The following is a 19,718-nucleotide window of genomic DNA, read 5'->3' on the forward strand; positions in this document are numbered from 1 at the left end:
CTCGAAGGTACAAAGGGGCTCTATTCTCTGGTCCTCTAAGTCTTCTGAGACACTTCCCTCCTACCCTTGCCAAACAGGCCTTAGCTTCAGTGTTAGTAGCTAAGGGTTTCATTTAAGGCAATGTCACCATTAAAGTGTTCTTTTTTTCCTACAAACAAAACAAAATAGGGGTGTGCCTGTCCTTCACGAGAGTCTTAGAAACATCCACTTCCAACACAGAGCAATGTTCTCTCAAGGATTTTTAAAAAGTCCTTCCCCAAGACATGTCTGACTGTGGCCCTGGCCACTGCCTCCATCCATAGCACAGTAATGGGACACCACTTTGACAGAGCACTAGGATTCTTCTACTTTGGAAGCTACCTTAAAAACAGCCTAGATCAGGGTATCCCAAAAGAGCTGCTATGATAAGTGTCCATCTGTGCCATCTGTCAGGGCCTGAGCCGGTGCTGCTGGAATCATTCCTTCCTCTCGAGTCCACTAGCTAAAATCAGAGTCTGAGAAAGATGCCTTAAAAGGAATAGCTCACGCACCTACCTTTTTAACTACCTTCTTGGTACTCACAGAACTCAGACCCATCCATTAATGCCATTAAGGTTAACGTTTATCCTTTTCCTTCTTCCCACCACCCTCAAGTTGACCCAAACTTCAAAGCATTTTTGTAGAATTATCACCAACTGAATTTCACTACAGTTCACTGGTTTTCCTGAAATCACTGGTGTCTTGAGCACCTATGTTGTGTCTGCATGGGATCACAAGTGTTGCCATGGCTTGACCCTAATTCTGGGTCAGTAATTCTGGAGTGTGTCAGCAATCTGCAGTTCAGAAATGAGCTGCATGAGGAATCACAGCAAATCCAGACAGGTCTACATGGGGTTCAGATACAAGTCTCAGCCCTCAGTGAGTGTGCCACCAACATAATATTATTTTCTATAATTCAGCCTAGCTTTTATTTTAAGCTCCATTTCAAAATTTAATCTGTTTGTCTGGCATTCTTCCTTTCTCACTTCCTCTTTCCTGAGTTGTAGCTAAGTTCCCAGGAATTCCACACCAATTCCCCAGAGCTTGCCCTGCTATTAGTCACCTACTGAGGCATCTGATGTCCTGTCTGGTTCTCTCTCATCACCATTAAGACCTCCCTCACTTCCATCCACAGGGTGAGTCCGATGACTTCCTCCTCTGCTTCCGAGTCCTACTTCAGGGACTCAGGAACTACTGTGAGGTCATTTGTGTCTGGCATGCTGAAACACAGCATGTAGCAGTTCCTGTTCTGGATCTAGGTCTTTCCCCATGTTTGAACTGGAAAGCGTTGGGTCTCACAACCTGTCTGAGGTTGCAGTTCTCCAGAACATTTGGAAACTAAGTCTCAGAAACACTAGTCATTTCCTACTAAGGGCTTGGCCTGAACGATTGTATGGGGTGGACATTTTCTACCTGTGCCTGGAGAAGTAAAGAAAGCTTGGGTGGAAAAAGAATGAAGCAGGTTCCCATAGAGGAGCAGAGAAAGAAAATTTAAAAAATTAAAAAAAAAAAAAAAAAAAAAGGAGCCAGAAAATTGCTACCTTGGATCCTAATGGTTTTTTGGTCATAGTCTAGTTCCTCATGAGGCCAGAATGAATCCTGGCTTTTTAGATGCTTTAAAATAAACTTGTATCTTTCCAAAAAAATTTAATGTGAGTAGATATCTGTAGAAATGGATTCACATCTTACTTTCGGCTTGATTTTAAAGTTAGTAGGTTTTTAAAAAATCACATATAGTAAAACTATCCTTAACATATATTTTTGCTTAAAAATACATTATGCATTTTTTCACAACTGCAAATTGATTTTATTGGCTGCCCTAATTTATCATTTGTAAGTGTTTCACCACTGACTTCAGTTAATCCTCCAGTTTCTTCTTCAAGAATATGGGTAAATTTATCACCCCAGACTTACCTGGACACCTGAACAATACATTTCTTTCCACTGTCAATGATAAGAATAATTTTAAAATAAAACAATTTGAGGGGTTTGAAGTGGCGGGGGTGTGGGAGGTTGGGGTACCAGGTGGTGGGTATTATAGAGGGCACAGATTGCATGGAGCACTGGGTGTGGTGAAAAAATAATGAATACTGTTTTTCTGAAAATAAATAAATTGAAAAAAATAAATAAAAATTAAATCATTCATACATTATTTGTTTTGACCAACTTACACTGGTCAATTCCCTGTATTTCAATTCCCTGTATTATCTAAACTCTCTCTTTAAATCTTTCTCTCTTGCTTTCACAATTCGTTTGGAAAAATTCTGAAGTTGAGTAAGTTAATTATACATATGATGAAATCCTATTATACTTGCAAACAAGCAAATGACATTGGAGATCACCTACTTTTAGGACAACTTCTATTCATTCTGCCAACTGTGGCAACTAGGACCAGAGAGCAAGTGCTCATAGTCATTTCAAGTAAGTGTAGAGTGGTGATTAAGAACATAAACTCCGGAATTAGTTACCAGGCTTAAATCCTGGCTCCACTACCTACTAGCTATTGCCCTTGGGCAAGTTCCTTAATCTTTCTGGCCTCAATCTTTTCCTCCATAAAATCAGCATAATTATAACAGCATCTACCTCACTGAAGTGTTGTGATTAAACATGGGAGTATAAGTGAAGGGCTTTGAGCATAGTGGATGTTCAATACAGGGGCTCCTGGCTGGCTCTGTTGGTAGAGCACACAACTCTTGATCTTGGGGTCATGAGACTTAACTTGGGCCAGGAGCTTACTTAAAAAATAATTTTTTTAAGTGATTGTTCAATATACATAAGTTAACAGTTTGTATTAGTCCAAGGACATGAGCCAACTAGTAGGAAAGCTAAAACAAAAACCGAGTTTTCCAAATACTTGGCTAGTGCTCTCCCCTATGCTGGATTCCTTCTGGGCTGATAATAAAAAGTCAATATACGAACCACATTTTCCTTATCCATTCGTCCGCTGAAGGACATCTTGGTTCATATACACTATGGAATATTATGCCTCCACCAGAAAGGATGAATACCCAACTTTTGTAGCAACATGGACGGGACTGGAAGAGATTATGCTGAGTGAAATAAGTCAAGCAGAGTCAATTATCATATGGTTTCACTTATTTGTGGAGCATAACAAATAGCATGGAGGACATGGGGTATTAGAGAGAAGGGAGTTGGGGTAAATTGGAAGGGGAGGTGAATCATGAGAGACTATGGACTCTGAAAAACAATCTGAGGGGTTTGAAGTGGCGGGGGGGGGGGGAGGTGGGGGGACCTGGTGGTGGGTATTATAGAGGGCATGGATTGCATGGAGCGTCGTGAAAACATAATGAATATTGTTATGCTGAAAATAAATAAAATTTTAAAAAAGTCAATATATGCCAGTTGGATGAGTGCAGAGGTGTCCACAGAGCAAAATTGCACATGTGGGGAATTCCAGTGGCAATAACCATGAGTCAAGTGGATCCCAGTTAAAATAATAACTTACTTAGGAAAATACTCATAATGTATTTCTAAATATTCCAGAATTTGATAACAATGATGTTAAATATATGTATATATAAATATGTATAAGAATAATGTGGAGGGGCTCCTGGCTGGCTTTGTTGATAGCACATGAGACTCTCAATCTCAAGGTTGTGTGTTCAAGCCCCATACCGGGTATAGAAATTACTTAAAAAAATTTTTTTAATTACATTTAAATTTTAATTAAAAGAATAATGTGGAAATTTTGTGCATAAAAATGTTACACTAGCTCAGAGTGGGTTTTGTTATTTTCCTTTGGGGTTTTATTCATGCTCAAGTGTTCTGAGGGAGGGTGAATTATTATTTTTTTACTAGAAGAAATGAATAAATGATTTCATTTAAAGGTGGATGGACCTAATTTAAAGATGAGTTGAATACAAATGGAAGAATTATTGATAGTATCCTTTGTCAGTAATTCTTCATAATTCCTCAGCTTCATAATGCAATTTTGATGGAATTCAAGGTGAACAACTCAAGATTATGAGAGTAATTACATTTAGCTTCAATTACAATTACTAATTGTTCCACTTCTGCTCACATAACACCTGGTGGAAGAGATGCTCAGGTGGTTGGGCTTAAACAGCCCAAAAGTGCACAGGTGCTAAATAAGAAAAAAAAAATGTTTTTCAAAATCCTAAGTAGACCACAGCCTGGGGTCAGAAATATCACATTTGGTTTGAAGTTACATGTCATATACTCCTAAATGAATAAGTAAATAAATGTAAAAATGAATAATCATAAGAGGTAGACACCATATAGTGACACCTTTTCAAACGTTACTGCAGGCAAAACATTTAATCCAGCAGTGATTTTGCTTTTTGAAGCTTTCGCCTCTCTCCTCCTTCTGCCCACTCTAACTAACTGAAATGAGTGACTGGAATGGTGGGATACTAAGTGTGGTGGCCCCGTGATTACCATCTTTTCCTCTTCAGAGTGGCCTTCTGTAACCATCATCCCTGCCTTGAGCATGGACTGGACTAGTAAATCATTTGTTTGTTGTTATTGTTGTTTGGGTTTGGGTTTTTTGTTTGTTTTTAAGACTGACTGATTGATTTAGAAATAGAGAGTGTATGATTGTGTTGGGGGAAGGGACAGAGGGAGAGGGACAGAGAAGAGATTCTCAAGCAGACTACATGCCGAGCATGGAACCCAACATAGGGCTCGATCTCGCAACCTTAAGATCATGACCTGAGCCAAAATCAGGCATCAGAAACTCAACCAATTGAGCCATCCAGGCACCCCAGTGAATTATACACATTATGACAAAAGTGACAGAAAGTCACTCACAAGATTAGGTTAAAAAAACACTGTAATTTCCGGGGTTTCTGGGTGACTCAATTGGTTAAGCGACTGCCTTCGACTCAGGTCATGGTCCTGGAGTCCTGGGATCGAGTCCCATATCAGGCTTCCTTCTCAGTATGGAGTCTGCTTCTCTCGCTGACTCTCCCCCTTACCATGCTTTCTCTCACTCTAATAAAATCTTAAAAACAAAACACAAAAAACAAACAAACCAAAAAAAAAATGAAAAAAAGGAAGAACTCCTATATTAAAAAACAACAACAACACTGTAATTTCCATCATGAGCACCTCTGAGGGAAGCCAGCTGCCATGTTTATGAGCTATTCTATGACCATTCTTGTCCTACCTGGCAAGGAACTGCTGTCTCTCTCCAAAAGCCAACAAGGACCTGAGGGCTCCCAACAACCTTGTGTGCAAGCCTGGGGAAGCATCCTCCCCAGTCAAGGCTTGAGAGAATTATGGCTCCACCTGACACCTCAACTGCAGCCCTGTGAGGGAGCAGAGGCACCCAGTTAGCAACTTGGACTCCTAACCCATGAAAAATGTTGATGGTTGTCTTAAGCCCCTGTCTTGGTGTAATTTGTTATATAACCATAGATAGCGAATAGGCTGAAGAACAAAAAGAAGGCTTAACTTAATACGATGTAATGTAATAAGTTAATAATAATAATAGACATAAAAATTAGAACAATTTGGGCAATAAAAAAATGTATGACATCACAATGCAGAATTGGGTTATAAGATATACATACATCAATACTGATATAAATAAATTATTGAAGAAAGAGAGGAAGGAAGACCTATGTCTTACAGAAAATTTCCAAGAAGTACATACTAGCTTCCCCCATTACAAGGAGGTATAGCTTAATATCCCACCTCTTGAGTATTGACTGGACTTAAAGTCTTGATTCCAAGAATATGGTGTGGAAAGAGGAAATAGTGACTTTACAATGGAGAAACCTGGAAAACTCCACTTTATCTAAGTGATCAAGCCTAACATCAGCAGGAATAAATAATGTGGATATATACACCCTTTACCTTTATGATGAGGGGGCACGCACCTCTGTGGTATTCTTCCCCAGAACTTATAACCCAATCTAATCATGAGAAAAATAGCAGACAAACACATAGTACGGGATATTTGACAAAATCTTCAGTAATGCTGAAGACCATCAAGGTCATGAAAAACAAGGAAAGACTGGGAAACTGTCATGAACCAGAGGAGACCACGGAGATGTGGCAACCCATGTAATGTGGTATCCTGGATTGTATCCTAGAACACAAAAGACACATCAGAAAAAAACCAAGCTTTATTCTCTTCTCCCTGTGTTTCTCTCCTCTGTGTCTCTTACAAGGACACTTGTCATTAGATTTTAGACCCAATCAGATAGTCCAGAATAATCTCACCTTGAAATCCTCAATTTAATTATATTAGCAGAGACTCTTTTTCTGAATAAGGTCATATTTACAGATTCCAGGAGTTAGGATGTGGAGGAGTATTTTGGAGGGCCACCATTCAATGCACTACAAATGTTAACATTAACAAAAGATGGGTGAAGTATAAACAAGAACTTGCTGTATTGCCTTTGCAAATTTTCCAAACATGTAAAAAAAAATTATTCCAGAATAAAGTGTATTTTAAAAAATAGTTAACATTTAAGCAAAGCTGGCTTATTTTTTTTTTTAATTATTTATTTATTTAGAGAGAATGTGTGAAAATGTGCATGCAAGTTGGGGGTGGGGGGCAGAGGGAAAGAATCCTAAGCAGATTCCACAATGAGAGCAGAGTCACATGTGGGGCTCAATCCCACGACCCTGAGATCATGACCTGAGTTGAAATCAAGGTTCAGACATTCAAATGACTGAGCCAACTTAGGCAACCCTAAGCGAAGTTGGCTTATGACATAAAAATTCAAAGACCGAAACAGTGAAAAGAAGTATCCACAAACAGATGTCACTTTGAGAAGAGTAAGATTGGTGACAGCTGTTATCTATAAATTTGTAAAGAATAACACTTAAATTAATAACAAGACTCTAGAAGACACTTGGATTATATTTTGTTTTTATAAGCATTGTCTAAGTTACCAGAGATGGAAAGCCATCTGATCTTTCGAACATCTTTAATCAGAACTTTAAAGTGAAGAATGTGAAATTGATTTCATGTTTGGTTACTTTTCCTACCCTTTTTAATTACAGAGTTAGAAGAAGGGGATCAATCACTACAAATATACTTATATTATTTGCAGATTCAACAACTCTTTGATTTTCTTTGAGTACTTGTCACATCGCAGTAAAATTCCAAACTCTACAGAATCTGTCCTAGTTTATTCAGTGCTTTGAACAAATGCAAGATAAGCAGTTTCAACGGCTGATCCTTCTTCTGTATTTATCAATAAAGGCATTCCTACAGCTCAAACTTGTGATTTAAAAGCTTAAAATTATTATGTGGAGCTGCCCTATCCCAGCTTTTTTTTTTTTTTTTGGTCTCCTTTCCAAGATACATTCCTATCTAAGGATGTTGACCTATTTTCTTTTAGGCTCTTTGGGTTATTTTCCTCAATATTATAAAATAGGTTCTGTTGTTTCAAATGGTTCATGTTGAAAAGTGATTTCAGGTTTACATAGAATTCTCATCCTTGTGGTTAGAACTCTGCACCTTTCTGTCATGTAGTTACATGACAGTCAGACTGGACAAAATCCCACAGACACGGAGTACAGGAATATCCGGTCCCATAGTCCTGGGATCCAATCCTGGCTGCTTACCGAACTTCTTTGACTTAGGCAAAAGGACCACCCTCTCTTTCCAGGGTCATCCAGGGCCAATGGGGATGAACAGGAAAGAGGGTAATTCCCAGTTTCTCTCTGCTTCTGAACACAGAACATGCAAACCCTCTTAAATCACTTAGGAAGCTCATCAGGGACAGGGCATTTCCTGGCTTTTTCCCTCTGAGGAAAAAGAACACACACACTTCTCAGACCCCGCCTTTTCCTTATCACCAGATTCTAAAATTAGAACCTATTCTGCTGTTTTACGTGACATATTTACTAATGTGTTGAAAAGATGATAAAGATAAAAGATATTATGATGCTTAAAAACCACACATATCACTTTTTCACCTAATCACCAGCTTATAAATCTTAAATCCTATAAAACTATCTGCTTTCTTGGGGCACCTGGGTGGCTCAGTGAGTTAAACCTCTGCCTTCAGCTCAGGTCATGATCTCAGGGTCCTGGGATCGAGCCCCACATCGGGCTCTCTGCTCGGCAAGGAGCCTGCTTCCCCCTCTCTCTCTCTGCCTGCCTTTCTGCCTACTTGCGATCTCTCTCGCTGTGTCAAATAAATAAATAAAATCTTAAAAAACAAAAACAAAAACAGAAACACCTATCTGCTTTCTTTGCCAATCTACAGATGTCCTCCCACTTGTCCTCCTTTACCTTTTTCTGTCTCATTTGAACCATCTGAACACTCTCTTTCCTCAGGCCTATACCCCAAATGTAAGTTCTAGTCACCCCACCTCAAACCAAATGATCTCTGAGAAGTTCCCAAGTGCTCAGTTCTACTTGCCTGGTGTTACCTTTTTTTGAGAGAGAGAGAGAGCATGTGTGCCTGAGGGGGTGAGGAGGGTGAGGGGGGGTGAGTTGGGGAGTGGGGGAAGGAGCAGAGGGAGATGGAGAGAGACTCTTAAGCAGATGCCCCCACTGATCCAGGAGCTTCATCCTATGACCCTGAGATCATGACCTGAGCAGAAATCAAGAGTCAGACGCTTAACTGACTGAGCCACCCAGGCACCCCACCTAGTGTTACCTTCTGAGAGAAGTCCTTGCTTCAACTGCAGGATTAAAGTTCCTGGCAGTTATCTCCTTTCATTTCCCACCATCTGTTTCTGTCTATGCTCTTCCGAACTTCCTTGCTTCACAGCCATCATGCATTTTAATCACTGAATTTCATGAGACAAAGTTGCCTATGTGACCACCCCCTCCCACCAACACTCTTAGGACTGTTCTAGAGGAACAATTATAACACTCAGACTTTTAAGCTAGGCATGCAAGGAGGGTTTAAGCTAAACTATTTTGGGAGAGGCACAGTGTGGGGCATCTGAGTCTCTCAGTGCAGTACAGGCTCTGTGTACATGGTCTCCTTTCCCCATGTTCTATCCTATTAAGGATCCATGGACAGGGCTGTCTCTGGACTATTCATGAAGCTTGCACACTAGGCTTTAAGATTCCTCAACTTAAATGGTAGCTACTACACTTCTACCCTCCCTAGAATCCTACAGGATTAGACTCTACTGTCCCTTTCTTCCATTTGTTGACAGTCTTCTATCCATTTTACACATCTCATTATCTTCCAACTTCTCATTTGCCTGAACTCATTGTTTCCTCACTACTCTAAGTATTATTTAAGAATTTACTAGATACTACAAATTATTTATCTATTCTCCCAAAATAATGTCTGCCATTTCACAGCTCAGCCACGGTGCAAGATAGAAATATGAACTTCCTTTTACTGTGGGTATAAATATGAATGAAAATGCTTGTAGGTGTGGCTCAAGAATGACCAATTACAGAAAGTCTATACCTATGTTATAATAAAGAAACTCTTCCTCATAACTGAGAAGTCATTCAAAAGTGATCTAAGAATAGGACTTCAGAACTAAGTTGTGACAACTGGACTACATAGATCCATCAGCAAGAAGAGAGAAAATGCTGAGTGAGATTTTCAGTCTGAAGATTAAGGCTCAAATCCTGTCTCTGCTACTCCTTGCCATATGACCTTGAATAAATTTCTTAACTTTTGAAGTATATGCACTTAATACCTTTTTTAGAAAATTAATTGTACTCCCATTTTTTCATGCTTCTTTATATCCATTCCCTTTGACTTTCAGGTCCTCCCAATAAAAGTAGACACTATTTCCTCACTCCCTGAATGAGGGCTTCCCTTGTACTTTACTCCACAGGATGCAGAAGTTGCAAAATGCCAGTGCCTAGCCTGAGCCTTGAGAAGACTTCATGCCTTCACTCACTCTCCTGGATCCCTACAACATCCATGTTCATAAGCCCAGGCTAGCCTGCTGGAGACACAATGTCCAGTCCCTCCTGTGGGGCCCAGCTGAGAAAACCACCCAACTCCAGACCTACGAGTGACTCATCCCAAATTAGTCAGCCCCCAGAAATCTGCCAAGTTATTGTGGACACATGAGCAAGCCCACTTAAGATCAACTGTGCCTGGTCTATACAAGAAGAATCACCCAACCAAATCACCAACTTGGGTTAAATAAATTCTAATTGTTTCAACCCACTAAGTTCTGTAACTGATTCATATACTATAAAGGTTGTTGTGGAGACTAAATGAAAATAAAACAAAGTGGCATCTGAGTAGCTCAGTCAGTGAAGTGTCTGCCTTCAGCTCAGGTCATGATCTCGTCCGTGGTCCCAGGATCAAGCCCCAGTGGGGAGTTTACTTCTCCATCTCCCTCTTCACCACTCCCCTGTTGGTGTGCTCACTCTCTCCCTCTCTCTCTCAAATGAATAAAGAGGCTTAAAAAAAAAAAGTTAGAAAAGAAAACAGAATACAGTATGTATTTATGGCCGTGCTTAGCACCTGGTAGATGTTTTATAACTTGCAGTTATTTTTATTATCATGCCAAAATCACCTGCATTTTTAGGCTTAAGAAGTAATATTTCATAAGAGGGAGTTTTCTAATATTTCTGTTCCAAGTCTATCAGTCAGGATACAAATGATGGAAATGTCAACCTTTATGATATGCAAAAGGAGTTAGCGGAGGAGCTAACATCACACAGACCTAGGGCCAGACCTCAAACAACACAGCCATTTCTCTCCTCTCCTCTTTGTCTCTCTTGGTATAGACCTCATTCTGACAATCGCAGAAGGCTTGCTCCACAGGGTGATAAAATTAGCCGTCCGCAGCTACTCTTCCGTTTCTAGGAATACAGAAACAAAAGCAGGTTTTCCTATTGCCTCCACTATAAGGAAGTCCCAGGCAAGGGCTCTCATTGGCCCAGCTTGACTCATGCATCACATCTGAACCAATCACAATGGCCAGGCGATGGGGCTCTCTGACCCCATCAGGTCTTACGCCAATCCTTGTGTAAAGAAAGGCAGTAGAGGCAGTACTGAAAGAGTAGGAAAGAAGAAGAATCATGCTGGGTTGCAAAAATAATACCAGAAGTCTGGAATAAAAGATGTGCTGTGGTCCCCCTTGAATTCATTACGTGTGCAACTGCCCCTTATCACCACTGGCCTAGATCTTCGGCCTTGGTCTATAGTCCAGTAAGGCAGAAAATAAACTGCCCTCTGAAACCCAATTCAGGCTCCTTGTTTACTTCTTTCTCTGTAATTATACTCCTTATAATCCTCTTAACCGCCATGGTATGGAGCAGTTCCAGGAACACAAGGGAAATTAAATTAATGTACGTGTATCTTTAAGGAAAAGCACTTTATTACACTTGACTTTCCATTCTCTCACTAACCTACAAATATTTGCATTGCATTCTAACAGGGTTTTTGGTGTCCTGAAGGCTGAGATTTTAGAGGCTTAAGCTGCTATGGCTGAATTTATACCTAAGCTTTAAAGATGACATCTCATGTGAGCTGAACCATCAGACTGTGGTGATAGAAGAAAAGTTAGAGATCATTTAAACCTAAATTGGGTGCAAAGAGCAAAGACATCTCAAGTTACAGGTTTGGGAGCCATGGGTGTCCTGGTTGTTGGCACTGCTGCCCTGGATCATGGATGACACAGACGCTGCTGGGTGTGTAAATACACAACACACACAGAGTGCTCAACTTCGAAAATCCTTCTTTCAGTATCAGTGCAAAGACTAAATGGCTCATAAAACTTAAAACTAATAAATGCAAAATCCAGTATAACAGATAACAAACTATTGCTATTGCTCAAGAGATCAATCCAGAAATGAGGGATTCCAGCAAAGAACTGACAGATTAAGATATATGTTGCCTTCTCTTTTTGTCTGTTCTATGATATTCTGATCAATGTCTCCTTTCCATCTGGACTGAAAAGCACACATTACTGTATAACTTTAAATAACTAAACTGAGGGTTTTGGAGGTGAGGGGAGTGGGGGGTTGGGTGAGCCTGGTGGTGGGTATTATGGAGGGCACGTATTGCATGGAACACTGGGTGTGATGCATGAACAATGAATTCTGGAACACTGAAAAAAATAAAATAAAAATAAAATTCAAAAAAACCTCAAAAACCTGTAACAAATGCCCTTCTCTGGTGGGGCTGCTGATCATGGGGGAAGCTGTGTGTGTCAGGGGCCTGGTGCAGAAGGCATGTGGAAAATCTCTCCATGCCTTCCTCTTAATTTTGCTGTCAACCTAAAATTGCTCTAAACAAATAAACATAAAGTCTTTTTAAAAATAAATAAATAAGCAAACTATTTAAAGCAATGATTTGCCAACCCCTTCCAGGGCATGTCACAGACTCTGACAGGAATCAGCAGATAATTATATTACCTTATAGGGCAGTGGTGTTATGAGGAAACAAAATTCAAGGGCAAACTAAGGCTCTTTTTTGTTGCATACATGAGCAAGAACATGCAGAACTATGTCATGAATTCTAAGAGGTGTGAGGAATTCTTTAATACTTAATTGTGTTTAACCAACATCCCTTTTACCTCCTTCAATTTAGTTTGCCTGTGACTCTTCAGCTATAAAATATAAAAACCACATGTAGACTGAATCAACAGAATTAAAATGGGTAAGACTCGTAAAATATATGTGCTCCAAATGTCATCTCTTATTAAGCTTATCTGTATAAAGTTTGGCAGAGAAAAACTACTGGAGAAACACAGAAGATAACCTTAACACTGTACTTCGGCAGAGAACACAATCAGTATGCCACTAGAAAATGCAATTCAGTTAATGAAATCTTTTCTGAAAAAAGTTCTGGGTATAAATAAATACATATAAATACTAAGTGTATTTATATAGAGATCATATTTATAAATACCAAATGTGTCTATATATAAGTATTTATAAATATTAAATGTATGTATGCATCTAAATATATCTATGTAGGATATATTTAGCATATATATGTATCTACATTTAGTATATACATTTAGTATATATATATCTATTTATATATAGATAAGTTTAGTATTTGTGTTTATTTTTATATATGACATATACTGCATACCTTTCCTGTGAAGGAAAATGGAAACAGAACTACATGGCTAAAAGAAAGCAAGAGAAATTCTACAGGTGAAGAAACTTGGGACCCAAAGAGGCAGAGTGACTTGCGATGGACACTGTTATTTGGTGACAAAATCATGTCTAGAATCCACCCACAGCTCTGGCATTTCTACTATCTACACAGAATGCAAGCAGAAGGCAGCTTTATTTCTTTTTCCACAGTCTCTTCAAACCTGCTTTCTGGACTCCGTTTCTAAACCCTTGAATGGATGGTCCCATAGCTCTCTCTGCCCCTTTAAATTGCAAGAATAATCTTACTTGAGTATTTTAGAAGACTCTTGTTTACTGTTGAAATTCCAAAATCTTATTGAATTTAAATTGGCTCCCGTGAGCTCTCTTCCTAAGATGCAGGCCTGTGGGGTTAGGTGCTTCTGCCTTTCTTGCTCTACCTCTGACCCTGATCACACAGCAAAAAACCAACAGAGCCAGAATTTGAACCTAGATAGTCTGGCTTTAGTTATTTCGCTTAACCTCTTCTCCTTGGCCTCCTGTTACTGCCTGTTAATAGTCTCCCCCACCAGCCCCTGAATGCTGGCAATCCACCCCTCCAGCCAACCCTGCTGGGCAAGTTCCCCTTAGAAATAACCCCACTTCTGGACTAGAGGAAACACATACCTTTGCCACACCCCTTCCATGGTGGGGAAGACTGTTCCCACCAAAGCCATCTCTCTCTTATGAGCCACTGCTGGGCATGGGTAACTCTAGCCAAAGTCTTAGTGGGCCTCACTGTCCTGAGTCTCTCCAATGCCAGGGCATACATGTCATATTATCCCAGCAGTTCCCCATGAGGGGATGGGTGTATTGCCGCACATCAGTGACTCTCAAGACACCACCAACTCTTCAACTCTAATCCCAGAGGTGAGCAATGGGCTAATATGGGCAGAACTGGTAACCCAATCATTTGACATGACCTACTTAGGTAATCCCTTTAGAATTTAGAAGTACTTTGTATCTACTGTGTTTACCTTGGCATTGGGGCTTTGACCATATCTCTGAGACAAGAGGAATAAAGGTAACATGTTAAATCTTGATACTGCCTCTGCTATCTGAAGACACTGAAAAGAAAGAAAAAAGATATATTAGGATTATGGGGATAAATTAATATTGAGAATTGTTCAAAGGTGCCTTTTCTTAAGGATTCCTTTTAGCTTAATAACGGGTTAAAAAAATAACCATAAGTCCAGAATTGGATTTTAAATTCATTCAATTATCTATCAGTTGCTAAGACATTTCCAAGTTCTTACCCATTCATGCTTGAACACTCTAATGACAGAGAAATCACCATCTTTTGAAATAGTTTGTTCCCATCTGGGGTTGCTTCCAACCACCAGAGAGTCATTACATGAAACGCAAAACTGTCTCTTTAAGGTTTCTACCCCCTTGACCCTAATTTGAACACAGAACAAGTCTAACCCCTTTCTCACAAGACAGACTTCCAAAATGTGAAGCCAGTGTCACTCCACCTTCTGATATTGCATTTTCTAAATATCCAGTTCCTTCAGTCATGCCCTTTATAATGACTTCTACAACTCTTAATATCTTGCTTGACTCCTTCTGGAACAGTCCCTAGCCTGCCTATGCCCCACTTGAGCACCCAGACTTGAAGCAAGAGTGGTCTCACCAGTAGAAGAGGGGACATCTCTCCCCTTTGCCATGCAACACTTTGTGAATAATAAAACCTAAATTAGGGGCACCTGGGTAGCTCAGGGGGTTAAAGCCTCTGCCTTTGGCTTGGGTCGTGATCCCAGGGTCCTGGGATCTAGCCCCGAATCGGGCTCTCTGCTCAGCAGGGAGCCTGCTTCCTCCTCTCTCTCTGCCTGCCTCTCTGCCTACTTGTGATCTCTCTCTGTCAAATAAATAAAATTTAAAAATTAAAAAATAAAACCTAAATTAACATTTACTCTGCTGATAGCCATGGTACACAGCTGATTGATCCTATATTCACTGTCAGCTATATTCCCTTGAGTCTCTTCTAGATATGCTACAGCTAAGATATGACTTACCCCGTATATGTGTTGTTGTAAGGACAAAGGGAGTAGCCTTTACATATATTTGCTTTAAAATCATTCTTCTAACGCTTACCAAGTTCAACCAGCCTAAGATTTTAGAACTCAGATTTGACCATTTAATTTATTCTAACTTATCATCTCAAATTTTATCAGAAGGTCTTCCACATCTTCATCCAAATCACGAATAAAAAGGATTAAAGAAAAAGGCCAAAGATATCCCTAGAGACATCATTTGACATCATTCTAATAAATGGCACCACCTTGGTAGCTGATGAATTAATTATCGATATACATTAACGACACTTACACCTCACTTCAGCCAGAGGTGTGTTATGAGAGACCTTGCCAAGCACCTTGCTTAAATTCGATTTCTAGGTTCTCCACTCTTCCCAGCTCTGGACATTTGGATAAAAAAGAAAGTCTGCTGTGATGGATGTTAAACCCATTCTGGTTTCTCATGAGTAAGTGATGCTGCTTAGGACTCACCAATCATTCATTTGATACTACAGAATTGAGACCACATTTATTATTATAGACCACGGTTTACTGAAATAACTTCTTCGCCCTTTGAAAATTTGAAGGATCAGAATCTTCACACTTCAGACTTTCAGGCCTTTTGGGGCTCTCCATGATTTCTCACAGATCCCTGCAGACACATGGGTGCTCACTTTCAAGTTGTCTCAGTAGGAAGGACTTAATTTATTTAGCTGAGAGACTCTTTTCTCTAATAGAGCAGCTGGAAATTCTCTTTCAGTGGCTAAAACAAATATTAACATTAATATCACTAAAGCCACTCATTAGAATCCCAGGTTTTGGATTTTGAGCTGTTTGAGCTATTTTCTGCCTCTCAGGAGCACCTGTCTTACCAAACATCCCCCAGTGCTGCTCTCCACTCCCCCAAAGAAAGACTCTAGCACCGTGAAAGAGCACAGTTACTGATATGGAAACAGATGTCTCTAAAAATACCCTTGGAAATGTATGGACATGAAACACATGCCATATATATTTAGTCGTAAAAATAAAAAATCATATATTTTTATCTAGCAGCTATTTATTCCCAATATGTGACTAAGCACTGCAATCAAGTCCTACCTGACTTAAGGAAAAAAAAAAAAAAAAGTAGACAGATTGAGCTGTCTAACCCACAAAAAAAAAAAGTGTCTATGAATAATTCAACCCCAGTTGCCATGTATATTTCCTGGCAGACTGGCTCCTGACTAAAGCACCAGCTTTATTTATCTGATTGGCTTAGGACCTACAGTTCTGTAGCACAGAGAATCTTAGCACTCAAAGAGGCTTCATTCTTGTCTGGACTGGAATTCAGAAGATGTTCTTTTGGGTTCCTCAAAGTAACATATTACTTTCCTGTGCAACATGACCAAAAAAAAATTTTTTTTTAATCAAAGCCTCACCTCTGAAAAACTAGTTTAAAGCCAGGTTTACAAAACACCTAGGAAGATGGAGTGAGTCTACTCAAACGCGGATATTCAATTCCTAAATTAATTGCAGTTAAAGCACAACTGTGAAGTGGAGTGATGATTCTGTGCTTGGCTTATACTGCCACCTGGTGGCATCTTGCTAGTACTAAATCAGACCCATAAAGAAATTTCAATTAGTATTCAGTTAGCAGTTTTCAGTAACACTGTCATCGACAAGTCAGAGTTTTCTATAAAATGGTGGTGCAGAGAAAGTTTTACATAAGTCTTTTTCAACGAAGTTAGGATAAACCACATCTTACTCAAACACACCATTTATATATATGAACACATTAAGCATTACTAATTAGTATACTCACAATGAAAAATCTATGAAAAAACTGTAAGCCCAATCAAAACTCCCAAAGTAAGAAAAAATTTAAAGAAAGAGACAACTCCTCTCTAAACATAGGCATTCCTAGCTTTTAGTTCTTTTAAAAAAAGTCACATAAATACCAGAAAAACAAATTGGAAATTTAGGGGTTAAAGAGTATTATTAGAAATCAGTAGTGTTACAAAAATATTTTTCATAGAATTTCTTTGGGCCTTAAGAAACTTGTTATATTTTATAATTCAGGTTTCTCTTTTGTAAAATATCTCTTTTTACCCTTGATTCTACTGGATTTTCAGTGTTCATATGGATTAACATGAATTATTTTATTATCATAGATTGTATTTGTTACAATTATATTTATTATAAGAATTTAGGAAATTTAAAACATGGGATTTCTCTTTAATTACTAAAGATAGAAAAATTTTAAATTTTGCCAAATTAAGTTTATCTATTATTTCCATATTCCTTCCATGTATTTATTTTTAAAATAAAATTTATTTATATTATTTTGAAAGGTAATGTTTTCTAATGATCAAAGTCAGATAAATTACTGCTTCATCATTCACTGTAACCAGTTGCTTGCCACCTTCCAGAAATAGCCATTGAGTTTCCAGTTTGGTAAGCCCTTTCAACAATCAAGCAAGCATTTTTACTTAGCTTTTCTATTATTTGACTTTTCTTTCATTTAATTCTTTAAACTACATAGGGCTTATTTTGCTTTACATCAATTAAAACTTTTTTTTTTTTTAATGACAAATCACTCTTGCCAGCAACATGTGTGGGTTAAGCCTACACTTCTCTGTTAATTTGGGAAGTTTGCTTTAGGACATACCAAGATTTAACAAGTACTCAGAACTATTATGAGTTCTATCTTTCATTCAAATGACAGATGAGTACCTATGTCATTACCATACTGATCTAATTCTCTTATAGAGTTTAAAATATGGCTTAATATTAGAACATATTTAATATTAAGGAAGGAATTAATCATCCACCATTACTATTCTTTTTCTAAACTGCTCTAGCTATTCTCATCAGTTTTTTATTCCAAATAAGAACTTCAGAATAATTTTGTTAGGTTCCCCCCAAATTCGACCAAGTTACTTTTAAAAAAAGACTTTAGAGAATTGCTCTAAATTAGGAATTATTTTGGGAAGAATTACTACTTTTACATATAGGTTATTAGTAGAAAAAGCAGGATTAGTGATAAGCTCTTCTGATGTTCTTAAGCTGGATGGTTTTTTCAAGGAACAAATTGATGAAGAAACTCAAAAGGTGTTTTGTACCTGCAATATGGCAGGAGATATATGCAGAGAAACCCCCTCATTCAGAATAATTTAAAATGCTGAATAAAGTATTATTTTTCTTTTTTTAGTTTCAGGGTAGAGTTTAGTGAGTTATCAGTTGCACGTAATACCCAGTGCTCACTATATCAAATGCCCTCCTAAATGTCTACCACCAAGTAACCCCATCCCCTCACCCACCTCCCCTCCAGCAACCCCCAGCTTGTTCCCTATATTTGAGTCTCTATGGCTTGTCTCTCTCTGTGTTTTTATCTTATTTTATTTTTCCTTCCCTTTACCTATGTTCATCTGGGTTTTTTTTCTTAAATTCCACATATGAGTGAAATCATACAGTATTTGTCTTTCCCTTATTGACTTATTTCACTTAGCATAATACCCTCTAGTTCCGTCCATATAGTTGCAAATGGCAAGATTTCATTCTTTTGGGTGGCTAAGTAATATTCCAGTGTGTGTGTGTGTGTGTGTGTGTGTGTGTGTGTATCACATCTTTATCCATTCATCTGTCAGTGGACATCTGGGCTTTTTCCATATTTTGGCAATTGTGGACATTGCTTCCATAAACATTGGGTGCATGTGCTCCTTTGAATCACTAAGTTTGTATACTTTTGACAAATACCTAGTAGTACAATTGGTGGATCATAGGGTAGTTCTATTTTTAACATTTTGAGGAACCTTCATATTTTCCAGAGTGGCTACACCAGCCTTGGATAAAGTATTTTTAAATATCATTCTAAATGAATGGCTGAGTTGGTTGAAAAAAAGGAAGTCCTTAAGTCCACAAGTAAAAGATAGCATGAATCCAAAGAAGTTCTGGAGCTGGCATTTGGTGGAGACATTTATCTATCCTTGGTGGCTTAGGACTTAGGCTTCATAGAGCCATATGGGAGATAGATGATAAGACATTAAGCCTGGGCAAGGTGGGAAACAGAACTTTCCATGCATGACCCATGCATAAGGTTATGTACCATCAAAAGCAACATCCTTAGTAAGTGAATTATGTTACAGGGGTGGGAGGAGTATTCACCCTACAGAGACAATCAGTAGAGATAATAGGCCCAAGTATTATCAAGAAAGATAAAATGGGGGTGTGAGGGGGAGTTTCCCTTGAAAATTATTAACACAAGTCTCTGCTCATGTAGGATAGGGTACATCCTATCTTATATGGTATGGCTAGGATAGTCTGAGAATGTTTCCAGGTTAGCAGTACCCTAAATACCCACCAATAACAAACATATAATCCTTTCTAGAAGAACAGACCCAAATGGTTACAACTTTAAAAAAAAAAAAAAATCACAAACCTATGAGAAAATGGACAAGTGATAATGAGTTGAAACAGAGTTAGACTATGCAAATTTTTACCTACAGAATATCAAATGAGTATGTTTAATATATTTTGAGAAATAAAAGAGTGTACATTGCAAAGGAACAAAAATATCACAAATAACCTATATCTCTGAAAAAGAACCAAAAAGAAATTCCAAAAAAATAATTTCTAATAACTGACATTAGAAATTCAATGTTTGGATCTGGTTT

The 19,718-nt window shown here is 38.5% G+C and overlaps 1 long non-coding RNA gene across 3 annotated transcripts in view; it reads right to left on the minus strand.

The window, feature by feature from the left end:
• The window catches only part of LOC132028017 (uncharacterized), a 130,632-nt gene that overhangs the window by 95,250 nt on the left and 15,664 nt on the right, over positions 1–19,718 (minus strand). For 2 of the 3 annotated variants that reach the window (XR_009407319.1, XR_009407320.1), the window contains exon 4: positions 14,029–14,118. This is a non-coding gene — a long non-coding RNA (uncharacterized LOC132028017). Of the gene's footprint in view, positions 1–10,471; positions 10,766–14,028; positions 14,119–19,718 lie in introns of those variants that run through there. The other variant, XR_009407318.1, reaches the window with a different exon arrangement.

Source organism: Mustela nigripes, chromosome 12, assembly GCF_022355385.1.
Source record: "Mustela nigripes isolate SB6536 chromosome 12, MUSNIG.SB6536, whole genome shotgun sequence".
NCBI classification, from domain to species: Eukaryota; Metazoa; Chordata; class Mammalia; order Carnivora; family Mustelidae; genus Mustela; species Mustela nigripes.